The sequence below is a fragment of the Trachypithecus francoisi genome, unplaced genomic scaffold, assembly GCF_009764315.1.
Source record: "Trachypithecus francoisi isolate TF-2019V2 unplaced genomic scaffold, Tfra_2.0 Lachesis_group2, whole genome shotgun sequence".
Taxonomy (NCBI): Eukaryota; Metazoa; Chordata; class Mammalia; order Primates; family Cercopithecidae; genus Trachypithecus; species Trachypithecus francoisi.
The window spans coordinates 54,007,384-54,033,148 of record NW_022681465.1 but is presented as its reverse complement, the minus strand read 5'-3'; the positions used below and the strand labels follow the sequence as shown (position 1 = coordinate 54,033,148).

Here is a 25,765-nt window from a genome sequence, read left to right as displayed (position 1 = left end):
ATTTTAGATACAGAACTAATTGATGTCATATCTTGCCCAAAATTAGACACATTTCCAAGCAGTCTCCGTTATTTATTCATAATTTGAGCATTTTTTCTAATATAAAAGGGTCCCCCTTTTATCAGCCACACATAAATTCTGACCCCAAAGTACACTGATATATGGATGTGATGGTTAAATGTGGAGGCAGGACTACTGCTTCATTCATTCTGTAATTCTCCGTAAGTGCCTACTATGTTCCAGGCACTATGCTGAGCACAGAATTGAACGTGTGGGCACAGCAATAAACTGGCAGGTGTGTCTCCAGCCAGCCTCGTGGAGCTACACACATACCAAAGAGGAGGCACACATTGGTGTAATGGGCCAGATGGCAATCTTGTGTCTTCCCACTGAGTTCCACTGTAAGGTTTGGGGTTATCTTGTGAACTTTGTTTCCAGGGTATGTGTGTGTGCATGTGTGTGTGTGGTGCAGGGTGGTGGGGGGATGGGTAAAATATCACATTAATCAATGAATTCTGTATGTAAAATAGTTTATACATGTGATAACATACACAAAGATAGGTGAAGCAATCTTCTGTGTGCTGGGCACTACGGGAGTCTCCGTGGCGAATCACACTCACTTTCTAAATTTTAATTGCTACTCAAATACTGATGGTTCCAAAGTATTAATATGGTTCTGATTTTCCCCTAGAGATTCGGACTTGCATATACAAATGGCAGCTGTCTCCACATGGCCATCCTCAGGCACCTCAAATGCAAAGTGACCCAGGGTGGAGTGCAGTGGCCCATGTAGACCTGTGCGCCTCATTCTCTTTTCAGTTGATGGTGCATCAGTGCTGAGGCAGAAACGGGAGCCATTCTGGACTTTCCCCGCTCTTTCAGATCCACAACCAATCCAGTATCAAGTCCTCCTGATTCTAGCTCCTCGATCCTTGCGGCCATCGCCTTCTCTTTGTCTCTGTTATTTCTGCTGTCGTGTGAGCCCTCGTTGCAGATCACCCTGAGAATCAAAAGAACCCCCTGCGTGATCAGTTCCCTTCCATTTATCTGCCTCAAACTCCACACAACCCAGAGAATAACTTACTAAAGTAACAATCCAACCAGGCCCTTCCTTGTTGATATTCCTTCAATGGCTTCAAATCCACGATGGCATCACTTTTTCTCCTGTGGGTAGTGGCCCATCACTGGGTTATGAAGTCAGACTAGTCCTCTGTGACCAGAGTTTTAAAGAAAAAAATCAAGTGGGATAAATTAGGATTGAATAGGCTAAAAAACAGATCATTCTTTTACTTTTTGATTTTTTTGTAGAGTTGGGGTCTCCCAAAGTTGCCAATGCGGGTCTCCAACTCCTGGCTCCAGGTGATCGTCCCACGTCAGCCTCCCAAAGGGTTGGGATTACAGGCATGAGCCACCATGCCCAGCCCAGATGATTCTTATAAGACGAGAGTAAGTAATGTTTGCAAAATTTTTGTTTCACATATGTGTGTGTTACTGGGTAGCTATGAAAAATGTATTTTCTTTTTAAACTAGGAATCCTGATTTTATTTTAAAAAGTTATGATGTAAACAGCTTCTCAAAATTTGCTACAGAAATACACTTAGAGACTGAAGAGGATAAATATAATCCCCAGGGAACATGGGACATCTTGTTTATAAGTGAAAACATTTTCCTCTTTTATATTTACAGTTTACTAAAATTTTACATTTTACTTACTAATAAACCTACATTTACCTTATTATAAACAGAATTTTAAAAATTACTTATCTTTAAATATGTTTCTTCACTCTGAGGCTTTGCAAACTCCTGCCACACCACCCAGGGTCCTCATTCCCTGGTCTCAAAGCCAGACCCAAGTGTTAATGGTCAAGCTGCTTAGCGCAGGTCACCCTGCTTTCTGGTGGCTGCCCCTGGCTACTCCACCAGGGCACTCCTTTACCTGATACTTTGGGTTCCAGAAATACTCTTTGCATCTCTTTCTATTCCTCCATGACTCTTACCTTCTTTCTTTTGTCCTTGCTGCAGCTCCTGGATGAAATGTCCAGCTTCCTTTCCTTCTCCAGGCTAACTCTTTTTCCTGTGTCAGAGCCCTGCTGAGGAGTCAGTTTCCCTCCAGGAAACCTTACAACCCTCCACACTGCTGAGGGGACCATATATTTGCACCACCCTGCCCCAAGCTTGCATAGGCAAGATGATAAGGAACACAATTATGTTTTAAAAGTTCTGGTTGCTGGTGACCTGGCCTCAGTCAGGCACAATTTGACATTTATTTCCTGGCATGCTACAGCAGCGGAATGTTATCTTGGGATGTTGATTTGTGTTGTGCTTGTTGCATGTTCCATTTCCCCATTTAAGCAGGTGGCTGGCAAGACTTTGGAATCTTTACCTCCGGGATGATAACAGAAACTGCTTAAGTGGAATCTTCCTGCCTTTTGTCCAGTGACTGTGTCAATTGTCCCGAATGGGATGGAGAGGAAGGGGTGGGGCTGTGGATGGTACCTTTGTGGACAAGCAAGAAGAGAAAAGAGAGACTCCTCAAAGGGGACAAGGGTAATAAAGCTTGATAAATCTGGGCAGGGCCCTGGGCCAGCAGAAAGACCTCAGACATGGGACAGGGAGTATTGGGGGGGCTGGACCCTTTCACAAGGTCTCCAGCCTGGCCAGAGGCTGCTGATCCCCAAGAGAGGCCAGGAGATGGCAGAGCTGCTGTCCGTGACGGGATCCTGTGGGCCGGGACATTAGGTACTGCAGCAGAAATCAGATGGATGAAGAACGCCTTCCTGATGTCCCAGTGCCGTGTACGGCTCAGCCCTGGGAGGCAGGGAACCCCAGCAGGACTGTGATAGCATTTTCTGTGTGCTGGAATTGGACTCAAACTGATTTAAAGAGAATGGAAAGGCTGGGTGCCGTGGCTCATGCCTGTAATTCCAGTACTTTGGGAGGCCGAGGCGGGTGGATCACCTGAGGTCAGGGGTTTCAGAATAGCCTGACCAACATGCGAAACCCCATCGCTACTAAAAGTACAAAAATCAGCTGGGTGTGGTGTGGGGTGCCTGTAGTTCCAGCTACTCGAAAGGCTGAGGCAGGAGAATTGCTTGAACCCGGGGGTCCAGAGGTTGCAGTGAGCCGAGATCATGCCACTGCACTCCAGCCTGGGTGAAAGAGTGAAATTTTGTCTCCAAAAAAAAAGAGAAAAAGAAAAAGTGGTCCTTCTTACCCACCTAGCTTTGTGAGCTAATGTGGGCTAAGATTCACATCTGTGATATTACTGATTTTGGCTTTATATTGAATATTTTGTTGTTTTTGAATGGATAGCTAACATTTATATACATTAGCACCTTATGTGCATAGACTCATTTAATTCCCGCAATTCTTACAAGGTTGGCCCTATTGTGATCTTTATTTTGCAAATGAGAGAATGATAGAAACAATCTGTCCTAATTTCCAGCTAATCAGTGGTGGAATCGGATTTAAACCCAGGCCAACTGGATGTGGAGTCCAATTCCTCCCCACTCCCTCCTCCCGCCTCCCTGTGCTGTGTTGCTGGTGGATGCTGCTTCTTTGAAGACCATGCCACGTGCTTCCATTTTCTTCATGGGGCTTAAGTCAGTGAAGGGCATCAGAGCTGATCAGCAAACATGGGTTGATTCTCTGGTTGTTGACCTCATAGGAATTTACTTTCCTGTGGAAGGAGCCTAGTCCCTCCGCCCTGGATCTGCTGGACCCTGTCTGGCCGAGAGGTGAGGGTGGTTAGAGCTGAACTCTTTTCGGCGCTATGCTCCTTCTCCTGCACGCTTTCTGCTGCCCGCCCAGCCCTGGGAGGAACAGCTGGTCACCTTCAAGCTGTCTGTGTGTCCTCCTATGGTTTTGGTCTTTCAGGCTCTGTGAGGAGTGACCGGGTCCTGGAACTCAGTGTGACACACTTTAGAGTGTGACTCCCAAGAGTGGTTGTGGAACGAGCCTCAGGGGACCTGCTGATGAACAGCAGAGACGTTGAGGGCTGGCATGGTGACAGAGGGAACCCTCTAGACAAGTCCTGATTTTTGTTGGAAGACATTTAAAAGTTTCTTCCAATGCAGAGAGACAAGGCCGCTGTGGGAGCCAAATTCCCTCTCAAACTCACAGTTTTGTTTCCAGGAGAAGAGGTCACTTTCAGCTTTTATAACTTTAATTTGAAATTAAATGTGCCATTGGGACAGAAGCACTCTGTGCTGGGCTGTCTTCACAACAAGGGTGACAGTGTGAACTCTCACGGCGCTCCAGACCAGGGCCTAGCCAGGGCGACAGAGTGGTGATTCATGCCATCTGGGGCCTGCCGTGCTGTGAACTCCAGGAGGAGGCTGCGTGACTGAGAGCTTTTGTAGCTCAGGGGCTGGAGGATGAAATCTGAACTATTTCTGTTCCCTTGTCTTGTTCTCATCTGAGCCCAGGCAATGGAAGGAGCTGAGGTCTGGGAAACAGTCGAGCAGGCTGTGTCTGGCAGGCTCGTGCTAGCTTCCCACAGGACCATGGGTCTCTTTCTGCTGTCCCTGTCAGGCTGACCCCAACCCGCCCAGTATCAGGAATGTCAGACCTCCTCTCAAAATCAGAACAACTCCTCAAACATGAATAACCGCAGGCTGAATCGGCCTTTCCCGGAAGATTTGACCTTGGCAGTCTGGGGTTTTGAATTTGGTGGTTTCTGAAAAGCACACATGCAGCTGCAGAGGAGGCGGTGGGTCTATGGCAGCTCCATGCTGAGCATCCAGTCCTGCTGCCTGTGTGCTGTGGCCCGCTCCCGAGCCAAGAAGGAGAATTGTTAATAATAGGCTGTGTCTCTCCAAGAGTTGCTGGAGAGAACTAGCCATGCACTAGTCTTTTGGCCTTTGCTTTAAGTTTCATATATGTTGAGTTGTACAAATCTACTTCCCCACCAAATGTCCTTAGAGGGTCAAAGATGGCCTTTGTTTCTTCATGATAACATTGCCTTTTTTTTTTTTTTTTTTTTTTTTTGAGACATGGTTTCATTCTGTCACCCAGGCTGGAGTGCAGTTGTGCAATCATGGCTCACCACAGCCTCAAACCCCCAGGCTCAGGTGATCCTCCCACCTCAGCCTCCCCAGTAGCTGGGACTACAGGGGTACACCACCAAGCCCTGGGTAATTTTTAAAATTTTTATAGGGACTGGGTTTTACCATGTTTCCCAGGCTGGTCTTGAATTCCTGGGCTCTAGTGATTCCTCTGACTTGGCCTCCCAAAGTGCTGGGATTACAAGCATGAGCCACCACACCCAGCTGCTTGTTAAGCTTGAGAATAGAGTTGCTGGCCCTCCTTCTGTAAGCTCTCAGTCTATCTGCAGAGGCCAGCTTTAAGGTAACTGTTTCCGCTGCTCAGATGGCCCCAAGCAGGGGGATCCTAGGTGTGATATTGGGTACGTCGGTCATCCGTCTGCCTCCCACCTGGATGGAAACAGTCTGAGATACGCACTTACCTACATCTTCTTTCCCAGCATGGGACTTGAATGCTGCTATTGGTGCACATTTCTGCAGACGTGTCTCTGGCTCTCAGGATGCAGAATGTTGGTGGGTCCAGTGTGGGGGCTGCCAAAGGGGGTGTCATGTGCTCTGTGGATTTTTGTGTGATTGTAATGGTCCCAGCTGAAGTTCTCCTGTTTGTTGCAGTAAAACCTCTCTTCAGTGTCTGTTACCTTTCTCTATATTCTTGGTGAAGGAGAGAGATAGTCATAAGGGCCCTGAATGAGGTAAGAAGAGAAGATGCTGTTCTCTGCTTCCTCCCCGCCACCAACATTCCTTCTGCCCTGTTTTTTCTGGCCAGCTCTACTCTGGGCAGTCCAAGCCTGTGAACCAGCCACACCCAGGATCTGTGTTGGAGCTCAGTCCCAGGCTGTTCTGGAAGAGTCGTCCAGAGGAGCCGTGTGGTCTCCCATTCAGCAACAGAGTATGAGATGGTCTCTCTGAAGGGCAGAGGGTCTAAGCACTGCCCCCTTCCTAGCATCTAAGGCTGAAATGTTGAATGATGCAATGAGAGGATTCCAGGGGAGTAAAGGAGCTGTACATGGGCTTGATTCTTCTCTCCCCAGCTGGTGGACACAGCACCAGAGGTGGAGCTGGAGGCCAGGCCCTCCACTGACCCTCATGTACTCCACTTTGCAGTTGTACCCTGGGACACACTTCTATCTCAAAGTGTTATGAATTCCAACCACTGGACTCTATCCTACTTCTGACATAATCTTCTTGGGTTGATAGTAGCCTCTCTCATTACCGAATACTTCTTTTTATGGGTAGCCCTGGTTAGTCATTTTCTTTTAACTTTTTGTTTAAAGAAAACCTGTAGATATGAGCTTTCTGTCAGAGATGATCTCTCCAGGCCTGAGTCTAAACCGTTGACCCTCTGTCAGAGAATGAGGGCTGGCTCTTGAATTTCAGGCGCTTTGACATTTACTGAGGGAAAGAAAGGAGAATGGAAGGAGTGAGCATAAAGCACTGACCTGAGTGGAATGGCGGGTCGACTTGCCAGAGCCTGGAGATGATTACACTCTGTCAGCTTTGGGACAAGCTGTCCAATTTCCCAAAAACCAATTTGACAATTGTTGAGTGACCAATTTGCTGAATTAGAAGAATTTACTAATTTACCAAATTGCGTGTTTCTTTTATGCATTTCTAAAGACTTGAGCAATTGGCATGGGCTGGGTTGGCAGGGCCTGAAAGAGTTTGGAGCAATGAGTCAGAAGCAATGGTCTCTGGGAACAACCCTGTAGGTGGCGCCACTCTCCAGACTGAGAGGGGCACTGGGTGGATGGTGGAGGGTTAGGGGAGGCTTCGCTGCAGAGATCTGAGCCTTGCTGACTCTACGGTTCCTGTTTTTAAAGCAATCCTTATTTTTTATCATCTTTGTTTCTCAAAAGTCAGTCAGCTCACCACTGTGGATTCTTCCCTGACTTCCTGGCCATACACACTTCCCATCCTCACACCGCCTGACTTGCTTGGCACTTCTCTCTCTCCTTCTCCTCCTTCACCCTGGAGCAACACCAAAGCCCTCTCGTGTCATCCTGTGGAGCACTGGCAGAACAGCACAGCCCTCTCCTTACTATTTTGTTCTTATGACCCTCAGATCTTCAGGGACTCACTTTCTCCCAGAGCACTGTAGCCAAAAGAAAGATTTCTTTCCTAAGAGAGATTATGGTATTAGCTCTTCAAATACCATTAAATTTTTATTTTCTACACATAAACACATTCTTATGGTTTTGGAAAATGTATAAAACCAAAATTTTTGCAAACTCACTGTGATAGCCTTCATATATTAGACATTCAATCAATATTTTAGTGATTAACAAATGGGTGGTTTTTATAATGAGCCTCACCCTGTTATAACCAAATACTTGTGTCAGAGAAACTAGCTTGCTTTTATATCAAGATCATGGCCCTGGATTTTGATAATGCCACAGAAATATTGTCAAGCGTTGTTCAGTCGGCTCTGCTCTTTCCAAGTTGAGGTGAGCTAAGGGAGCCAACCAAAGGAAGGGTTGGTTTCGTGCTCCTTTTTTCTCCTCCCCTTAACTCTTTGCTTAAAAAACTCTCTGAGGCCATAAACTACTAGGACACAACTGCCTATTAATTAACCATTTATAACTAAGTTTCTGTTTATTTTTTGGACCAATAATTAATTTGATAGGGCTATAGGAAATCCTATGCTCCTGTAACTGAGAAGATACTGTCTAAACGTGCATCCAGATTGAGGAGGTCCTTTGGGGTCTGTTGCTTCTATCACTGACCTGACCCACATGGAGTCTCAAATTCAGACCTCTCAGAAAAAGGAAGCAAGGCTTCATCCACAGTGGGGATTAAAAAAAACCCAGAAACATCTATTCATGGTCTTGGAATTGAACCTTAAGGCAAAGCCGGATCTCAGGTAAGATTGATAGATGGTGAACTTGTAGCCCACACCCCATTCCTGTTGATATGTTCCACCTCTTTCTATTGCTGGGGTGTGATTACTTCAAAGCCAGGAAGAGCTGCAATCTAATTTTAGAGGAATGCCCTTCTTGTACACATTGGTGAGTATATATCTTAATATATGATGTATTTATCTATATAATTTTAGTAGTTGTATAAGAAAAATTGGGATAGGTAAACAAAAGAGAGCAGCTGAAAAGTCTACCTATAAAGGCTTCAGGTTAACATAGTTATATTGCCTCTACCACAAATCTGTGGGGATGACTTTTATTTGTTGGGAAGGGTTGTCTTTGAATTTCCTGTAAAGTTTGGCATTTTAAATCTTTTTTTTTTTTTTTTTTTGACTCTTCTCCTGTGAAATATATATCTTGGAAACTTGGCTGTTTCTGTTTCCTGAGCTTCACAGTGAACCACAAAACCAGCAGTAACTGTAATCCACCTCTTAAAATGTAATCCCTTGGGACAGTTCTTCTCAATGGCAGAAAAAGAAACACTGTCCTGGCAGAGTAAGGGTGAAGATAAGGAGAGCGATGACCTATTCCTGTGCTTATCTGGGAGCACGTGTAGGTATGAGTAACAAGATCAAGAGATGCCAAGGGTGAAGGGAGATGTAGGAGCCCATGGATTGCGTGAGGGAAATATGGATCCTGTGAAGGACAAGCTGTTTTCTTTGTGTGGATGACCCAGATAAAGCAATGAAAATGGATAATAAGGACACTAAGGACAAGAGCCTTCCAAGGCATTAAGGCAAATGAGATTGTAGCATGGATACAGAAGAGAAAGGAGAGAGAGAAAAAGTAGATGGAAAAGTAAATGACTCAAACCTTCCATTACTGAAAGTTCCAAATATTTCTTTAATGGCTATCACCAGATTGTAGGCCTTCATTTTTCACTGGTCAGCATTCCCTCGTCTTCTTTCTGTTCATAACAAAAGTGAGTTCCTCTTCTGACCACTAGAGGTCTCTAGAGAATCACGGATCAACGTTTGAAGCCTGATTCCCCTCTTGCTATCAGCCACTCTAGGAGGTGGAAATGTTTATTTTTCCAACATGAATAGTCACCTAGTCACAAGAGATCCAAGGCCTGAGACTTAAATTTCTAAAAATTAAAAAATGTATATAGCTGCCTACTCAACTTCAAGCTGCCTACTCAACTTCAAGCTGGCACTGACCATCATCACTCAAATATGTCCCTTGCTATTTTGATGATAGAAATTCTGCTATTACACAGAATAACAGCACTGCTTCTACTAAAAAGGCAAATGCTTTGGAAGCCTAATTTATACAATCATAATGAGTTATTTATACCATAGTATGAGTGACTCCGTTGGGCCTCTGCCATTGTGATTACAAAGGATGACAGATCAGGGTTGCTGGGGAGACAAGGAGGGCAATGAAAGAGGAGGTGAAGACAAATTTCATCTACTTCACACCATTGCAGCGGTCTGACCCCAGGTCCTCTTCCAACTTCCTCCCTCAGTAAGTGCTGCGGGTGTGTAACCCAACTCTGGGGTCAAGTGAACAAACTGCCCTCAGCTTCCTTAAGTCTTCCTGTTCAAGACAATGACTTCCAGACTTTCCTGGGACACTGACATTATCACCTCTGGAGTCCTTGATGTGACTGTCTTCCTGGTCACATGAACTGTAGCTATTTTGGGCGTGTCCAACATGTTTGACAGTGCCGGTGATGACAAGTGTACATTTCAACATTCCATTATTTAGAACACGCATGTAATTATTTGTAATGAATCACTGATGACATCTGGAGAACAATGAAGTCCTCTTTTAATGTTTGGACGATTAGCCATGGGAAAGGTTTACTTTGATGGTCTTTCATTTTTATCTCAAGAATTTTGGATATTATTTCCTGTTGCATTCTGGTGTACATTAAGTTTTCCTACATTTATCCGTCCATCAAACATTTATTGAGAGTCTATTAATTTCCTCTTATACTGAAGGCTCTGTGAATATGAAGATGAATAGGAAGAATAGGGCAGGGTTCTCAAGAAGTTCATCAGTTGATAGGAGGGCAAGATATATTGAGGCAGTTACAAAGTGCATGATAAATAGAGAAGTAAAAAGTGCATTGGGACTAGGAAAAAAATTTTAAAAAACTTCTAGAAAAATAAAGTTCATTTTCTCAGCTTGTTTGAAAGCCATCATCTGTTGTTGTTACTGTTTTTTTATCAGGGAACAGTAGTCTGATAATTCACCTTGATGCCTTTGGTACATTTTTCAATTGCTTTTAGCTCTTTTAAAAGGTGCCTGCCACAGGGTGGAAGGGTAGAGTGTATGGAAGGCAATGTGGCCAGAGCCTACTGGTGTAACCCATTCCACAGGAGTGACCTCTCATCTGTTCAGAGGAAGACCAGCGGCCAGTAGGGTTGCCCGTGTTTTCACAGTGGATATCTTGGAGCTCCTGAGGTTGGTACTGCTGGAACACAGAATATTCCCTACTGAAGAGAATGTTATAAAGTGCCTATGTTCTTTACTTCTGCAATTTTCAAGGATTGCGCCCATCTTTCAGTAACCTAGCCTTCTTTTGAAGACTTGCTTACAAGACAGAAAATTAGGTGAGTGGCTGAGATTTAGAAGTGCGTATCTACCAAGGGGGAGAGAATAAACTGTCTTTTGAGCAGAGAGGTAGGGCAAAAGCTCACCACCTTCCTGGGTCCAGTATTCTTGGGAGACCATCTCTTCTGCTGAGGATGGCTTCCTGCATTGTGCTATGGGGTTTATTTCTGACTCAAAATAGTATTTGTATTCAGTTCTCTCAGTGGAGAGAGTGGGGAGAGCAAATTTCATTTCTTCGTTGTGCAAAAGGACACATGTATTTATAGTGAACAACTCCATTTGGCTTTTTACTTTTAGGTGGACATAGACTTCAGTTGATGCCAGATCCTCCTTTTTCCTTGGAGAATCATGTTTGTACTTTCTTAAATTACATGTATCTATCATTCTGCATTTTCTTTACTCTGATACTCTTTTTGGAAACTTTTTTTTCAAACCTAGAAACCACAAAGTGAAACAACAGGGAACATGTTCTTACAACTGGGGAGTCAACATGACAAACATGTTTGGATGTCTGTTACATAGCTTGCTGTAGATCCAACTATTAAATAACTGAATATGGCCAGGCGTGGTGGCTCACGCCTGTAATCCCAGCACTTTGGGAGGCTGAGCCAGGCAGATCATGAGGTCAGGAGATCGAGACCCTCCTGGACAACATGGTGAAACCCTGTCTCTACTAAAAATACAAAAATTAGCTGGGCATGGTGGTGCATGTTGTAATCCCAGCTACTTGAGAGGCTGAGGCAGGAGAATCTCTTGAACCAGGGAGTTGGAGGTTGCAGTGAGCTGAGATCGTGCCACTGCACTCCAGCCTGGTGACAGAGCAAGACTCTGTCTCAAAAAAAAAAAGAACATATATGAAGACTATAAGTAGGAAACTTACCCACCAAGAATTAAAAAAGAATTAAAAGGCTTTCTGAATCTAAGCTCTAACTTATTTTCAAAGCACTAATGTAGGTCAGTTGATATTTGTCATATGCAAGATGTGTTAGGCATTGTGAGATCAGATTATGGAGAATGTGGGAACCTGAGACTGACAATTGCCAGGTAAGCGTCTTCATGTTCCCTGAACAGAGCAAGGGATGTTGAGGTTGTCATGACATCACTCACAGAAGGCTCTTGCATCACTCTCCTCATCTCCCTTTCATTACTAGTAAGAATTAGAATCCCAGAGGCCTTTGGTTTGCTTTTCTGCTTCTATGCTTCAGGAGACCTGGTACCATGTAGTCATTAAATGAATGCCCATAAGGCCCGAAGCCTGGAATTATATTTACATCCTGTTGACATATATTTACATAGGTTGCTATCATTATCTGTTTTTGATCACCCTAAAGGGGCTTTGGAAATACAAGTATTATACATCATCATCTTTGAAGAACAATATCTTTCTTTCATGTCTTTGAATTTGGAGGTCTTAGAGCCAACTTAGAACCCATAGGCGAAAATTACAAAACCTAGGTGTGGGGTTGGGGGGAAGCTGGAGAACAGAACAATGCCATTGACAACTTGATATTCCAAGAGCAGAGAAAGCTATTTCAGGATAGTTTTCTCATTTTGGACACCAAATGCCTGTCCAAATTCTAGAAAATGTAGCTTAGGGGTTGTATGAGTCCTGGGCAGCTCTTGATCTGAAGTTCCTCATCCTGGCCTTTGATCTCCCCCTCCTCTACTGTAGCCAGGATGGAGGGTAATGGAGTTGAGTTCAGATCAGCATTTGAAGTAATGCTGTCCTCACACTGTCCTCTGCTCAAGTTTACTCAGGTTCATTACAGGGGTGGGGTTAGAGAGCCATTTGTCTTGGGCCTCAGATTGAAGAAGGGGCCTCAAAGCTGAACTTTTAAATCTTTCTCCAAAAGATGGTGTGCATATGGTTATTAAAATTATTATTGGGACAAAAACACTTATTTGCTAAATGTAAATGTATGAAAAATACCGTAATTTTTGTAGCAGTATTTTAGCGCATTTAAAAAATATATTAGAAGTGTCCAATTGTGGAATTGACTCAAGATGTCTCTCAGCTTCTGAGAAGCTCAGAATTTACCACCAAACAGCAGCCAGAGTATGAGGTCCCTTGGGCTTTTGTCCCATGCTAAATGACCCAGCTGATAGAGCCTAAGAACAGATTAGATTCACCACAGCTCCTGATCTTTGAGTATGTGCTTCAAAGTGGGGTTTTTAACATCAGTTTTTAAACTTTGCTCTGCATGCTTATAGGACACTGACATTTTTTGACTTATAAGAACTAATATTTTACCCATTGAAAAAGTACCCTGACTGGGTGACATTTCTAACTATTTAAATTGGGAGAAAAAGGCTGAAATGGCCAGAGTTCATGGAGAAAAAAGTGAAATAGGGTCTGCCAATATCTGTTAGTACTCCATAGGAACAGAGCAGTGGAAATGAAACTCAGCATTTGGGCTGTGCGTGTGTGCGTGTGTGTGTGCATGTGTGTGTGTGTGTGTGTGTGTGTGTCTTTGTGCAGTTGGCAGATCAACCCTAAACAGGCCTCGTGTGGCTGAGGCTTATGCATACACAAATCCAGGTGGTGGCCTCCAATTGCAAAAAAATTCTTTGTTTTGCCTTTCTCTGGGCAGAAAGTACTGCCAATAATATCTGAGTAATATCTGGGGCTCATTTCCATTTGGATGTGGAGACTTAGGTCTCTAAAACTTTCCAAAAAAAATGTCCGACTGGGCCAGTAGGGAAAGCCATGACGCAATCTTAGTGGACTCATTTATGCTTTGATTGCCATTTCCTGTAGATATCCGTGTTTATACATTACGAGGCATGATGTGCTTCATCTTATTATGGACTATTATTTTAATTTTTCCAATGATAAAATAGTGCTTTTTTTGTAGAAAATTTGGAGAACTGTATCCTATACAGAAGCTTAAAGGAAGCATGTATAATCTCAGCAACCAGTGTTATCTCATGTTGACTTAATTCTAAAAGGAATTTTAGTAATTTTTGTTACTTCTTTGTTAATTCTATGCAGATCATTCCATTGAAAATAATAATGACAGAAACATCAGAGTTTTAGGTTTGATTATCAAAACCTGTTTACTGTGACCCTAAAATACAACAGGGACCTGTGGGGATGCATCTGAATTCCAAAGGTCATGTGGATACATCCTCAAATCTTTTGTTTCTGTTTTAAAATGACAGTGATGGTAAATATTTATTGTTGACTGTGGATCATTGCCCTACATTTTTTATGTGAATCAACTGTTTTAATAATTACAAGAACCTTAAAGGAAAGTGCCATTGGTAGTAGAGTCCCATTTTACAGATGGAAAAATTGAGATGAAAGAGATTAAGTAACTTGGCCAAGGTTACAGGCTACTATGCAGTAGAGGTGAGTCAGCCCATCTTCCAGAAACCCTGAGCATCTTCCCTTCTAAACTTGGAAGTGTTTAGCTTCTTCAACTAAGGGCATAACCAGGTCAGTCAGGATGTATTTGAGCACACGAAAGGGCAGCAAAACACATCTCTTTACTTTGATTCCTGTAGAAACATGTCGCCTGTGTTAAGTGGTGACAAGCCGTGTGGGGGTTTTGCTCAGGCGACAGGCTGGAAATGCATGTGTGGCAGGCGGGCTTGTGAGATCACATCCGAAGCTGGCTGGATTCAGTTCAGTCCTTTGGAGTGTTGATTCAGATGAGGGGGAGAAGAGGCGAACCCCTCTTCTTTGGCTTAGAAGATTACGGATCTGTAACTTCAAAAGCTGTTTGCAATTTTATATTCGCGTCTCGCTGCCAAGGTGCTTGTCTTATCTGCACTCTGTTGGCTGGGGCCGTTGTGAGTAAGCTGGGCGGTTTCCTCCTGCATTTGGAAGGAAGTTGCAGGGGCAAGAAGGGGGGTGGGTGGTGGAGAGGTGAGTGTGGCTGAGAGGATGACACCAGCGGAAACAAGGGAAATAGGCTGGGAGGAGGGCCAGACGCGCAGGGTGTGTGAGAGTGAGCTCAGGGAGAGGAGAGGAAAGGCCCTTTCCTAGTCTGTGCTGATCTGGGAGGACGCATCATCTAAACAGGAAGAGCACGTAACAGAGAGTCAGACAGACCTGCTTGGGGTTCTTGCTTGCTGGTTTTAAGGCTTTGTGACCTTGGTCAATTTACTAAACCTCTCTGGCCCACCTTCCTCTTCTGTACTGTTTACTGTATGGTCTGTTTTTTGCTAAGCTCAGGTGGTGATGTTGCTCTCAATATTCCATGCCCAGCTTGTTACAGAAGGAAGAATGCTGGTCTAGGAACAGGAGATCTGGGTGGATTTTCTGTCCTTATTCTTCATCAGCTCTCTGACCCTGGGCAAGACTAAGAACTTCTGTGACCTCCAGTTTCTCAATCTGTAAAATGGGTATAATAATACATACCCTTTTAACTTCACAAGGTTTCTGGGAGGCTCAAAGAAGATCAGGTGTTTGAAAAGATTTTGTGAACCTAAAAGGATTATACGATGAGCTGTTCTTGATGCTGGGTGAAAGGTGCAGCTGAACACACAATACTGGTGGGCTGCTGGGTTCTCACTCAGGGATGGCAGAAAGGTTTCAATTTGTGAGCCAGCTCTCATTGACTAGGAGTGGCTGCCTGGACCTCCATCTGGAGAAGGATCCTGAGCTTTGGCTGGGTTCTGTGGGAAAGAGTGCTGGTGTTGATTATTAATGTCTGTCATGGACAAAGGGGTCGAAGAAGTGGTTCTTGGATTGTGCATTTGCTCTTTGTGCTCCAGCCTAGTGATTTCTAAATTCAGTTGCTCATTTAGATTCTCCTGGTAAAAATGCCCCATCAGGCAGATTTCCCATTTCATAGGCCTGGATGAGACCTAGGGTAAAGGCAAGGAATCTTCGTTTTTTTAAAGAAAGCTTTCCTTGCTGGTTATTTTGATAGTTGTGCAGGTGTGGAGAGGTGGGGCGGGCATCGAGTCACATGGGAGCTCTGGATGAGTCGCATGGAGCTCTGAGCATTGGAAGAATGGAGCACAGAAGAGTTAAGCAACTTTTCTAGACATGGTCATAAGTTTAAAAAATGTGGATCAGGCCTGTGGTTTCTAGTAGGTTGCCTAACTCTTTCTTCATTAAACAAATGGGTTGTATTGTCTGTTCTGATGATTCTCCCACTGGCTGCAGGCCTGATAGTTTTTCCTTGTGGTTCAGACAGCTGCTCCAAAAGGGTCAGATGCTGAGATCCATTGTCCACCCTGGCTCCTGCTCTGAATCGACATCAGTTTGCAACTAGTAGTTTCATAAATCAAGAAAAAGAAGAAAGGTAAATTAATGACTGTGTTAACTAGAGGGGCTCTGAAAATTCTGCTTTACATCTACTTATTTTGAATTTCGCTTTTATTATAATGAACTTTGAATTTCGCTTTTATTATAATGAACTTGCAAACACAGCATTGTAAAAGTATATGCACCTCCCAAAGATGCTGGGAAGCAGTTGGTATTTCATCATTTAAGGTTGTGCCTGCAAGTAGCAGAGGTGCAGAAGGAGACAAATAAAAGGGATGCCTGCATCCTATTTCCATGAATTTCTGTCCTCTGAGCTGAAAGACAATTGACAAATTGGCTAATAAGACCTTGAAGAAAGAAGATACTTTAACCTTTAATTGAAAAATCCCCATTCCTTCTCATTCAAGAAGCAAAAGAAGAAACTATCATGATGGACACTCTGGTGCTAGCATCAGTCATTTTGATCACAAGACGTGGACCAGCCCACCTTGGAGCTCACCGTGGTGGTGGCCTGGTCCTCATGCAAGTTGTCATGGAGCTCTTGGAAATGGCTGTAGACTTTGCTGAGCAGGAGCAACTATGTCTCTGGTTCTTAAGGATTAAAAAGGTAAGGTTGCAGTTCTGGATGCTGGCATTACTTCAGGGCGACACACACACACACACACACACACACACTCAGTACTGTAAGTCATCCTTTCTCTCGTATGGGGAGATGTGTACTTTTTTGTTCTTCTTCTTCTTCTTGAGATGAAGCCAGACTGAAGAAGAAAGAACAGAAAAAATCACAGGCCCACAGCTTACGTGTCATTCATACAGGCAGGACTCAGGGCCTCGGCTTCTGCCAAAAGAAAAAGACAGTCTGCACACGATTTCTTGATAATACATAACGATTTCTACAGCAGCAAATGCTTTTAACTCTGCCCCATCTCTGCTCCATGAGCCTTGAAGGCATTGGAGTTTGAGACCTGTGAGTCAGACCTTTATCTGCCTGTACTTTCTGAGAACTCATGTAAGAATGAAAACACACACATACACACACACAAACACAAAAAGACAAACACCAAACACCAAAGCATTCTGACATGAAACTCTGGTGCCCATTTCTCTGAGGCAGTACCATCATTTTAAAGCTTTTAATTTCTAGAGTAAGGAGTACATTAGTTGTGCCAGATGAATATTCAAATTCCAGATACTCCAGGATTTATGCTGATTCTAACTTTGAGGGTTACACTTTTGAGTTTAATTTTGTCTTGTTTTAAGCATGGGAGTGAGGGGAAATATAGGAGTGCACAAGTAGGCAAAAGGGCAGGCATGATTGATGGCCATAGAAAGTCCTGACAAATTTGTAGTCAATATTGTTTGTCTAGAGAGGCTTGTGTGACAAAAGAAGTGTCAGCAGCCACTGAAGTCTCATTCTTCAGGACCCGGCCTCCGAGTTAGAATAGGGGGCTTGAGTGAAATGCCTGTCATGCTTAATTGGAAAAATCACTCCAGATGAGTGAGAGAGGCTGACAGTTATGCATTACAGAGAGAATTTAGTGTGTCTTACAAGGTTGATACAGGCACCAAAAGTGACTGACTTTAGCTTTTCCCTATTAGGAAGGCCACTGGAAGGATAAAACCCAAGAAAAGAAGCTACTTCTTGCTTCAGATTCACAAGTGCTTGTAAAAGACTTCCACCTTCATTACTTTCATTGTCACTCTGGTCTTAACCTCAATTCTTTTTTTTTCTTAGGTTTTCATTCTGTCCTTGCTTTCTTAAATACCAGGGACAATTTCACTGCATACAGTGGAGGAAGGGAAACCGTAGACTGTTACTCATTCTCTCTCTGTCTCGCTCTCTCTCTATCCCTTTTTTTTTCTCTCTCTCTCTGTCTCTCTCTGTCTCTCTCTCTCTCTCTCTGAGTGTGAACGTTTGCCTGTCTTTGTGGAATTGGTCATGAACATTTCCAGCCATTGCTTCCAGTGCACAAAGGCTAAACTCACTTTATCATTTGGTAATTTGTTTATCTGTCAGCATCTCTTACCCTGAAATGATGAGGCTTTGAGAGAGCTGTGGTTTCTCATCCAGGTGAGGTCTGAGAGCCTATGGTTCTATAAGGGCCAGAGAGTTTGAGAGGGGAGATGGATAACTCGTTCTCTGAGTCCCGGGAGCCTGCTGTTTCAAGGCTAGCACCACCAACATTTAGGCCCGTGGGTGCAATTTGGTCATGGGTCTCTTGAGTTTAATTTTCATCTTCCTGTTGTGTGTCTCAGCATTTTTCTCTGTAATTGCATAGATTTTTGAGAGGCTGAGGACAGCTGCTTTGGCTTGAAGCTTCTGAGCCTGTTTGGCCTCCAAGACTTCAGCCACCAATTTGTTATACAGCAGTGCTTCCTTTGTGTTGTCCCTTGGTGATGTGTTGGGGTTGGTGGCATTTATGAAAAGGATGTGGCCTTCAAGGCTGCGTAATTCCAAACTTGCATAATTCAGGCCATATCCTGAATTCAGTTTTACAGTTCATTTGGCCTGCTAGCCTTAAAATTCTTTGATCCTCAGAAAGAATTTAAATTTGAGGCACTTATATTACTTCACATTTTGAGTGTGATGAGACTATATGAATTTTTCATATTACACTATTTTGAATTTGTGTAAAATATGGCCACATTAGAATGTTCTATTGGGGTTTGTGACTGTTAACTCTCACAATTCTTAAAAGTATAATGTAATTCATAGAGTGAAGTATCCTAAATCCTACGCGTAGAAATGTGAGTCTAAATCTTTTGTAAACGAATGGGTAAGCTAACAAGACTTGGAAAGTATTTTGAGGTAAATGTTAGGGCTATTATTAATATCTGTATATGGTGCAGCCTGAAATGCCTCAGTAACAAATTCACTTAATTGAATTCAATAAAGATTTATTTAGTACCTACGAAGGGCCAGCCCAGCAGAATAGTAGACATTGGAGCTACCACAAGGATCAGGAATTGAAGTCAGTGAATTGAACTCGAGGACCCAAGAATGGTAAACTCAAGCCAGCCATGTGTGACCTTTGACATTGCAGAATGTGTTTATCTTATTCTCTTACCTTTTAAACTTATTCTTTCATGAAGAAACATATAACACTACCAAATGAAGTGAGGAGAAAAGTAAAAGTATTTAAGACATTTTTTGAGAATGTCCAACGGCAGAATGGAAAGTCTCTATGATAATTTTTTTGTTCAAGTTTTAAGCATAACACTTTTAATTTTCGCTGTTGAGGCTCCATACCACTTCCTAGCTGTGTGTCTTCGAGCAAGTCATTTAACCTGATTGTGCCTTCATCTTCCCTTCTGTTAAAAATGAAGAAAATAAAAGTGACTGTCATTAAGGGTTGTTTCAGGGATTGAGTTCACATTTGTTAAACTCTCAGAACATCCTGACATATTCTAAATAAATGGTACACTACTTTCAATAAATAATATCTTTAAAAAATGTCCTCATCTATTTTTTTATTTTTTATTTTTTTGGTTTTAGTATGTATGGTATGCTTACGCAATGGAATATTTGTCTGTAATATCGAAGTCTTTCAATAGCAGCTCAATTTTCATTGTCCGGAATGGCAGACATTCTGGTCCTTGTCCAGAAGGTTTTAGAAGGTGGAATGTAATGTATTCTGAATACAGAACTCAATCCAGATATCAAATTGCCTTGGGAAGATTTACTTCTCTGGTTAAAGTATGATGCAGGTAAAGTTCCAATCCTGATTAATGTAGTTGTGGTCAAAATTTAATTATATTTTGGAAATATAGTATTTAAGTGGCATCTATCACTTAAATTCTATGATAAATGCTGAGCCCTATGGTGGTATTGATGGACCTGAAAATATGTTTTTTCAAGTGCTTTCACAAGTGAAAAAAATGTAGCTAAAATGTTATTTCTCTATTCTATTTAAAATTAGGTTTATTGGAAGAACGTTCATTTTCTGAAATAAACATCCCGTTGAGCCTGGTGGTATGTATAAATATGGATTCACTAAATGTGGGTTTGCTTAAAAACAAGATATACCCAATGAACTTTGCTTCCTTTTTTGATAGAGTGGGGAGACTGGTGGGGAGGGGAAATTCCACAGACAAATGTGTCTGGATTTCAGGAAGACGTTTGATAGAGCCTCTTATGACGTCCCTGTGGGAAATATGAAGGTATACGAGCAGGGTGATAGTGAAGCTAGGAGGCTTTGTGGCCAGTTGAACAGGGATATGTGAAGGGCACTGAATTCCAGTGGGTGCCACTTGGGAGGGAGGCTTCAGGGCTGTCTGTGGACCTCACCTTTTTGGCCATCTTGACCTGAGGTTTGGATGATCTCAATAGTGCGGAAAAATTAAGAACTCAGAACGAATAAGAATGTGAAGTTTAAATTAAAAAAATCCTTCATTTTAGTTCAGAACTTTAGTGTGCATTTGTGCTAGGGGAAGATCTTACTTTCCGTGGGAGAAAGGCGAGGGTTTTTTGGTGGCTGTGGTCACCACACGAATGACCAATGTGATACAACTGCTGTAAGAATTAAAGATGCCTTTTAATTAGAAATGATTTCGGTAATAAGGAGGCAGTAGTCCCACTCTGCCCTGCTATAGTCAAACTACATTTAGGGTGTTGTTCACTGCTAGCTATCGCATTTCGATTTTGTGGGGAGAGCTGCTACACAGCTGGAGTGAACCTGGGTAGTGAAAGGCCTGGAAAGCGACTTAATCAAGGAACAGTTGGAGGACCTGGGGACATTTTAGTTAGAGAAGAGCAAGCTGGGAAAGTGGACTAGTGACCTGATATCTGGTTTCAAATATTTAAAGGAAGGTCAAGTAGAACAGGGAGCAAACTGCTGCATCATCCGGTACCAAATATTGGGTAACAGGAGTGATTTAAGCAATGAGAGCTGTTAGATAATAGAATGATTTGCCCGTTGTTGGATGAATTTAAGGAGAGGGAACAGGAAGGCTGTTTAGGAAAGTTGTGGATGCCATATATCCGGAGGGCTAAAAGCATGGGCTTGGGAGCCGAGCAGATTGATGCTTGAGCGCTGGCCTTTCTAGTGGCTGAGTGACCTTGGGCAATACATTTAATATCTCCATGATTCAAGTTTCTCATCTATACAATGCAGAAAACAATAGCACCTTTCTCCTGAGGTGGTTGTGAGGCTTTACATGAAATAATTCATGTGAAATGCTTCTATTACCTGGCATTGAGTTAATAGTCAATAAATGACAGGTATTGCTATGACCAGTCCTGATGTGAGGGAGGGCTAAAATAGACACTTTCCTTCCCAAATCTTATATTTCATATTTCTGATCAATGTAAGGATTAAAAGGGACAAATGTATCTAGGTTATAGCCCTAGAGAGCCTTTAATTGCTTTTTTCCCCTTTGTTCTACTCAGTGCTCCTTTCAACTTCTTGAGGGGTACATCTTGGGGAAGAAGTGTCAGTCTTCTTTTTCTCAAATACATGTAATTAAAACTAAAGTGGCAGTGTACTTGAGAAGGTGCACTCCATTCTGAGGACCCAGGGAGTGTGCTTTTGCTCATGTTCTTGAGAAATGGTAATCATGTTATGCAGAAAACCAGAAAAGGATATGCCTAAATTAAAATTGTGTCAGAGATTTTTATGCCTACCAATTTGTTATTGTTTCTATGCCTTGTATTAATATGAGTTGAATAAGTATTTAAATAATTGTGCAATTAAAAAGAATTATATTCATTATTAGAGGAAAAAAGGCAAATGCAACAGAGGAGGCGTAACCACACAGTATGTTTTTATCCAACTTCCTGGTCGAATCCTGCCACAGTTTGCTGACAGTACACCCACGCCACATTTTTTGAGAGAAAAAACCATTTCCAGGAGCCTAGCTTTTCTTCATCCTTTCCCACAGCCACCTCCTGCCTCTAAAGTGCTTGAAGACACAGTAGGAAGGCACCAGGGGGCATTCTCAGACCATCTATTGTCAAGGAAATACAGCTGGGAAGTACAAAACAATTCTCCACTTTGGCCAGTTTTGGATGAAGTGGTGGTTTCTAACACACACTCAGAAACACTTGGAGTCTGAAAAGCTGCCATGCTAAATAAACTGCCATTCAACCTTGGGGTATCAGCAGCGACATTTGACTGAGTGACCCCAGTTCACAGGACAATCAAGGTTGTCCTCAGAAGCTGGGCAGGCAACATGGGCAAGCAGAGAAACCTGCCTGAAAATCCAGAGATGTGGGAATCTTGGTTCTAGCATTAACTGCTTTTGTGACCTTCAGCAAATTACTTTGTGCTTCAGATCTTAGTTTTCTCATCTGTAAAAGGAAGATACAAAAGAACACATGAAGATCATTTTGAAGTCTAACTCTTGGTGGTGGAATTCCTTTCTTTTTTTGCTCTCCGCTTCCTTCCTTCCTGATGAAACTAAAGGAGAAACTGGGATATAGTAATACTGTGTTTGGAGTAGGTCTGCTCTGACCTTCCATTGCTGAAGAGACAGTCTCTAAGGACTGGCAATGCACGCTGCTCATTGCGAGTTGAAAGCTGAGCAGCCAGGCTTTGAGTGGCTTTCAAGTTTATTCAGGCTTTTCTGACTTGGGCATGTTTACCTTCATAGTTGGAACAGCCATGGGATGTATACAGTCTAGCATCTTGGAACATGGACTCTACACAAGAATTCTGGAGAAAAAAATATGACATTTTTAGTGTTAAACAGAGATATTATGGAACATAGGTTAAAATTTTGCATGCATTTTTACTGTGAAAAAAGACTTTAAAAATGTAGGGTCTGTAGTTGGATGCTTTGGGTTGTACTCTCGTATCTCCTAAGATTAGAATTATCTCTTTGTATTATTTGGAGTGTATTGGAGGGAAGTTTTAGGAAAGCTTGCCCCTTGGGGTACGTTTTGAATGTATCTCAGGCTGGGTTCCCTTGAAGCAGTGCCTGAGGCAAGCATTCAGCTGCATGCAGTTCCCTAAGGGCATGGCATATTCTTTAGGGGGAAAAAACCTGCTAATAAGTGAGAGAAGCAGGAGAGGAAAGGGCAAAGAGCTGTACAATGATGTCCTCTTAAGGAATGTGATCTGATTCATTGTGTGCGTGTGGGTGGGTTCTGATGAATAATTCATACACAGAATTGACCCACCTCGAGGCACGGGGGCTGGAATTTTGTACACCCATATCAGTTGGTCGTCATTTACAGATATCCATGGGTGAAGCCTGAAAGGCGACAGTCTTCAGTCAGGAGGCAATTCCCCAGAGAAAGGAACAGTTATAAGCTGTATGTAGCCATGGTGTGCTGGAGTCAGCTCAACCACAGCTCACAAGCGCTGACTGCACAGCACTTCCCAAATGCCCGTTCTGTGACTTCACCCTGACAGCTTGCAGTCGGCCATGATGGAAGCATTACGTCATGAAAATCAACAAAAGCTACAAATCCCAGGCCTTACACTCCTGCAGGCAGCCAGATGTTAAACGTTTATCAGCACGGCCCTGGCCAACCTTCTCTGCAGTGAGAGGCTAGTGTCCTAGCTGGTGAAGGGGATCGGAGGAGGGCACCAACAGCATCTACTACATTGGAAGTACAAAGGATTTGCCCACAAATGATCTTCCCAACTAATTTGTAAGTTGGCAAAGCCATTCCTTTAGGGGTTGCCTTTCCTAGCCAGAAGAGGAGATGTATACACTATTGAGAACCATAGAACCAAGAATCCACCACACTCCAGTCTAAACGACTGATTATGTTTTGTAAGTGCAAGAGAAGAGCAGAGAGGAGGTGAGGAAAGAGTGTGTCATCTGAATTACCTGCAGTAAGGGGCAAGAAAGGGCTCTGTTATATTGCCTAGGGACAGAATTTAAAATAGCTATGATGCTATAGTATTTTTTTGAAGATTTTTTTTCAGAATTTATTATTTAAAACACTGCACTTGACTGAGATGATTGATAGACTTTTTATTGTAAAATATTTATTAAGGAAAATTTCAAATATACATAAAAGTATATCTACAGCTAATGAAGAGTGTAATAAACCTTCACATACTCATCCCTCAGATTCAAAAATTATTAACTTATAGCCAATCTTGTTTCATTTATACCTCTACTCACTTCCTTGTGGGAGCATGGGAAGTTTTGGAGACTTAGTTAATTGAATAAAAGTTGATTGTAGCTAGAAAAAAGCCAGAGGCTGGGTGTGGTAGTTTACACCTGTAATCCCTGGACTTTGGGAGGCCAAGGCAGACAGATCGCTTGAGCCCAGGAGTTTGAGACCAGCCTGGGCAACATGGTGAAACCCTGTCTTTACTAAAAATGCAAAAATTGGCCGCACACGTTGGCTCACACCTGTAATCCCAGCACTTTGGGAGGCCAAGGCGGGTGGATCATGAGGTCAGAAGTTCAAGACCAGCCTGGCCAATATGGTGAAACTCTGTCTCTACTAAAAACACAAAAATTAGCTTGGTGTGGTGGCACGTATATGTAGTCCCAGCTGCTCAGGAAGCTGAGGCAGGAGAATTGCTTGAACCCGAGAGGTGGAGGTTGCAGTGAGCTGAGATCATGCCACTGAACTCCAGCCTGGGTGACAGAGTGAGACTCCGTCTCAAAAAACCAAACCAAACCAAAACCAAAACCAAACAAACAAATAAAAATGCAAAAATTAGCCGGGTGTGGTGGCGTGTGCCTGTAGTCCTAGCTACTTGGGAGGCAGAGGTAGGATGAACACGCTTGAGCTTGAGAGGTCGATGCTGCAGTGAGCCATGACTGTGCCACTGCACTCCTGCCTGGGTGATAGAGCAAGGCTCTCTCTCTCTCTCACACACACACACACACACCAAAAAAAAAAAAAAAAAGGCCGGGCGGGGTGGCTCAAGCCTGTAATCCCAGCACTTTGGGAGGCCGAGAGGGGCGGATCACAAGGTCAGGAGATTGAGACCATCGTGGCTAACACAGTGAAAACCCGTCTCTACTAAAAAAATACAAAAAACTAGCCGGGCGCGGTGGTGGGCGCCTGTAGTCCCAGCTACTCGGGAGGCTCAGGCAGGAGAATGGCATGAACCCGGGAGGCAGAGCTTGCAGTGAGCTGAGATCCAGCCACTGCACTCCAGCCCGGGCAATAGAGTGAGACTCCGTCTCAAAAAAAAAAAAAAAAAAAAAAGAAAAGAAAAGAAAAGAAAAGAAAAAAAAGGCAGATCTGGGGAATTTACCAAGGACTGTGGGAAATGATTTGGCAGATGGAAGACACAGCAGCTAATGGACCACTTTCCTTAACCTATTAGGATTTACTAGGAATCATTAGAAGACACATGAAATGCATTACATGAGACCTGTATTCTGATTAACCTCACAATTTTTATCTCCAGCTCTTCCTAAAATGAAGAACCAGTGATGAAAAGAAGAGTTACAAAGTTCCTATAAAAGGAACTCAATACTTCTTCACTCTCTGAATACTTCTTTTTCCCCTGGGCTTTCTCTTTCTCTTTAGGTAGACAAGAGAAAAGTGTCAAGACAATTTCTCAGTACAAATTCTAAATGATATTCCATCCTAAAGCAAGGCATGTTGCCACCATAACAAGATAAGGATCTTAATTCTTATTTGATGGGCAAAGAAATGTTATTAGAAAACAGAAGCAAGCTTGCACGTTCTTGTGATAGGTTTACTGGACTTACAGTGATGGATTATGGCCTATATACAATATTCACTTTTTTTCTCTCTTTCCTTTCACAGTCTTTGTTGATTTGAGATAAGAGATGGCTTCTGACATTTTTCTAAGAAAACAGGTTCCCTTCTCTGCTTTCTGACCATTCTACTTTCCCTCTTACTGGTTGCAGTTCCAAAGATAACACACATGTGAGTGCTTGACAATCTGGAGTTGAAAGAAGTTGTTATGGGCCTCAGGAAGCACATGTTTGAAAAATTAATTAATTTGTATGAATTAATAAACTAGGGAAAGTTTGGTTCAGTCGTAATATATTTATCACTAGAACCTTCTGCCAAGAATAGTTGGAAGTAGACAAATGACTTGAAAAATTAGACCACTGGGAGCTTCAGAAAG

The 25,765-nt window shown here is 42.9% G+C and overlaps 1 long non-coding RNA gene across 4 annotated transcripts in view; it reads left to right on the top strand.

Moving 5' to 3' along the window:
• Positions 1 to 628: 628 nt before the first annotated feature.
• LOC117064958 overlaps positions 629 to 25,765 on the top strand; it is a 40,188-nt gene continuing 15,051 nt past the window's right edge. The window contains exons 1-5 of one of the 4 annotated variants that reach the window (XR_004429769.1): positions 629 to 1,446; positions 7,669 to 7,905; positions 10,198 to 10,372; positions 15,669 to 16,350; positions 19,664 to 19,716. This is a non-coding gene — a long non-coding RNA (uncharacterized LOC117064958). Of the gene's footprint in view, positions 1,447 to 7,668; positions 10,373 to 15,668; positions 16,351 to 19,663; positions 19,717 to 25,765 lie in introns of all 4 variants that reach the window. The other 3 variants (XR_004429767.1, XR_004429768.1, XR_004429766.1) reach the window with 3 other exon arrangements.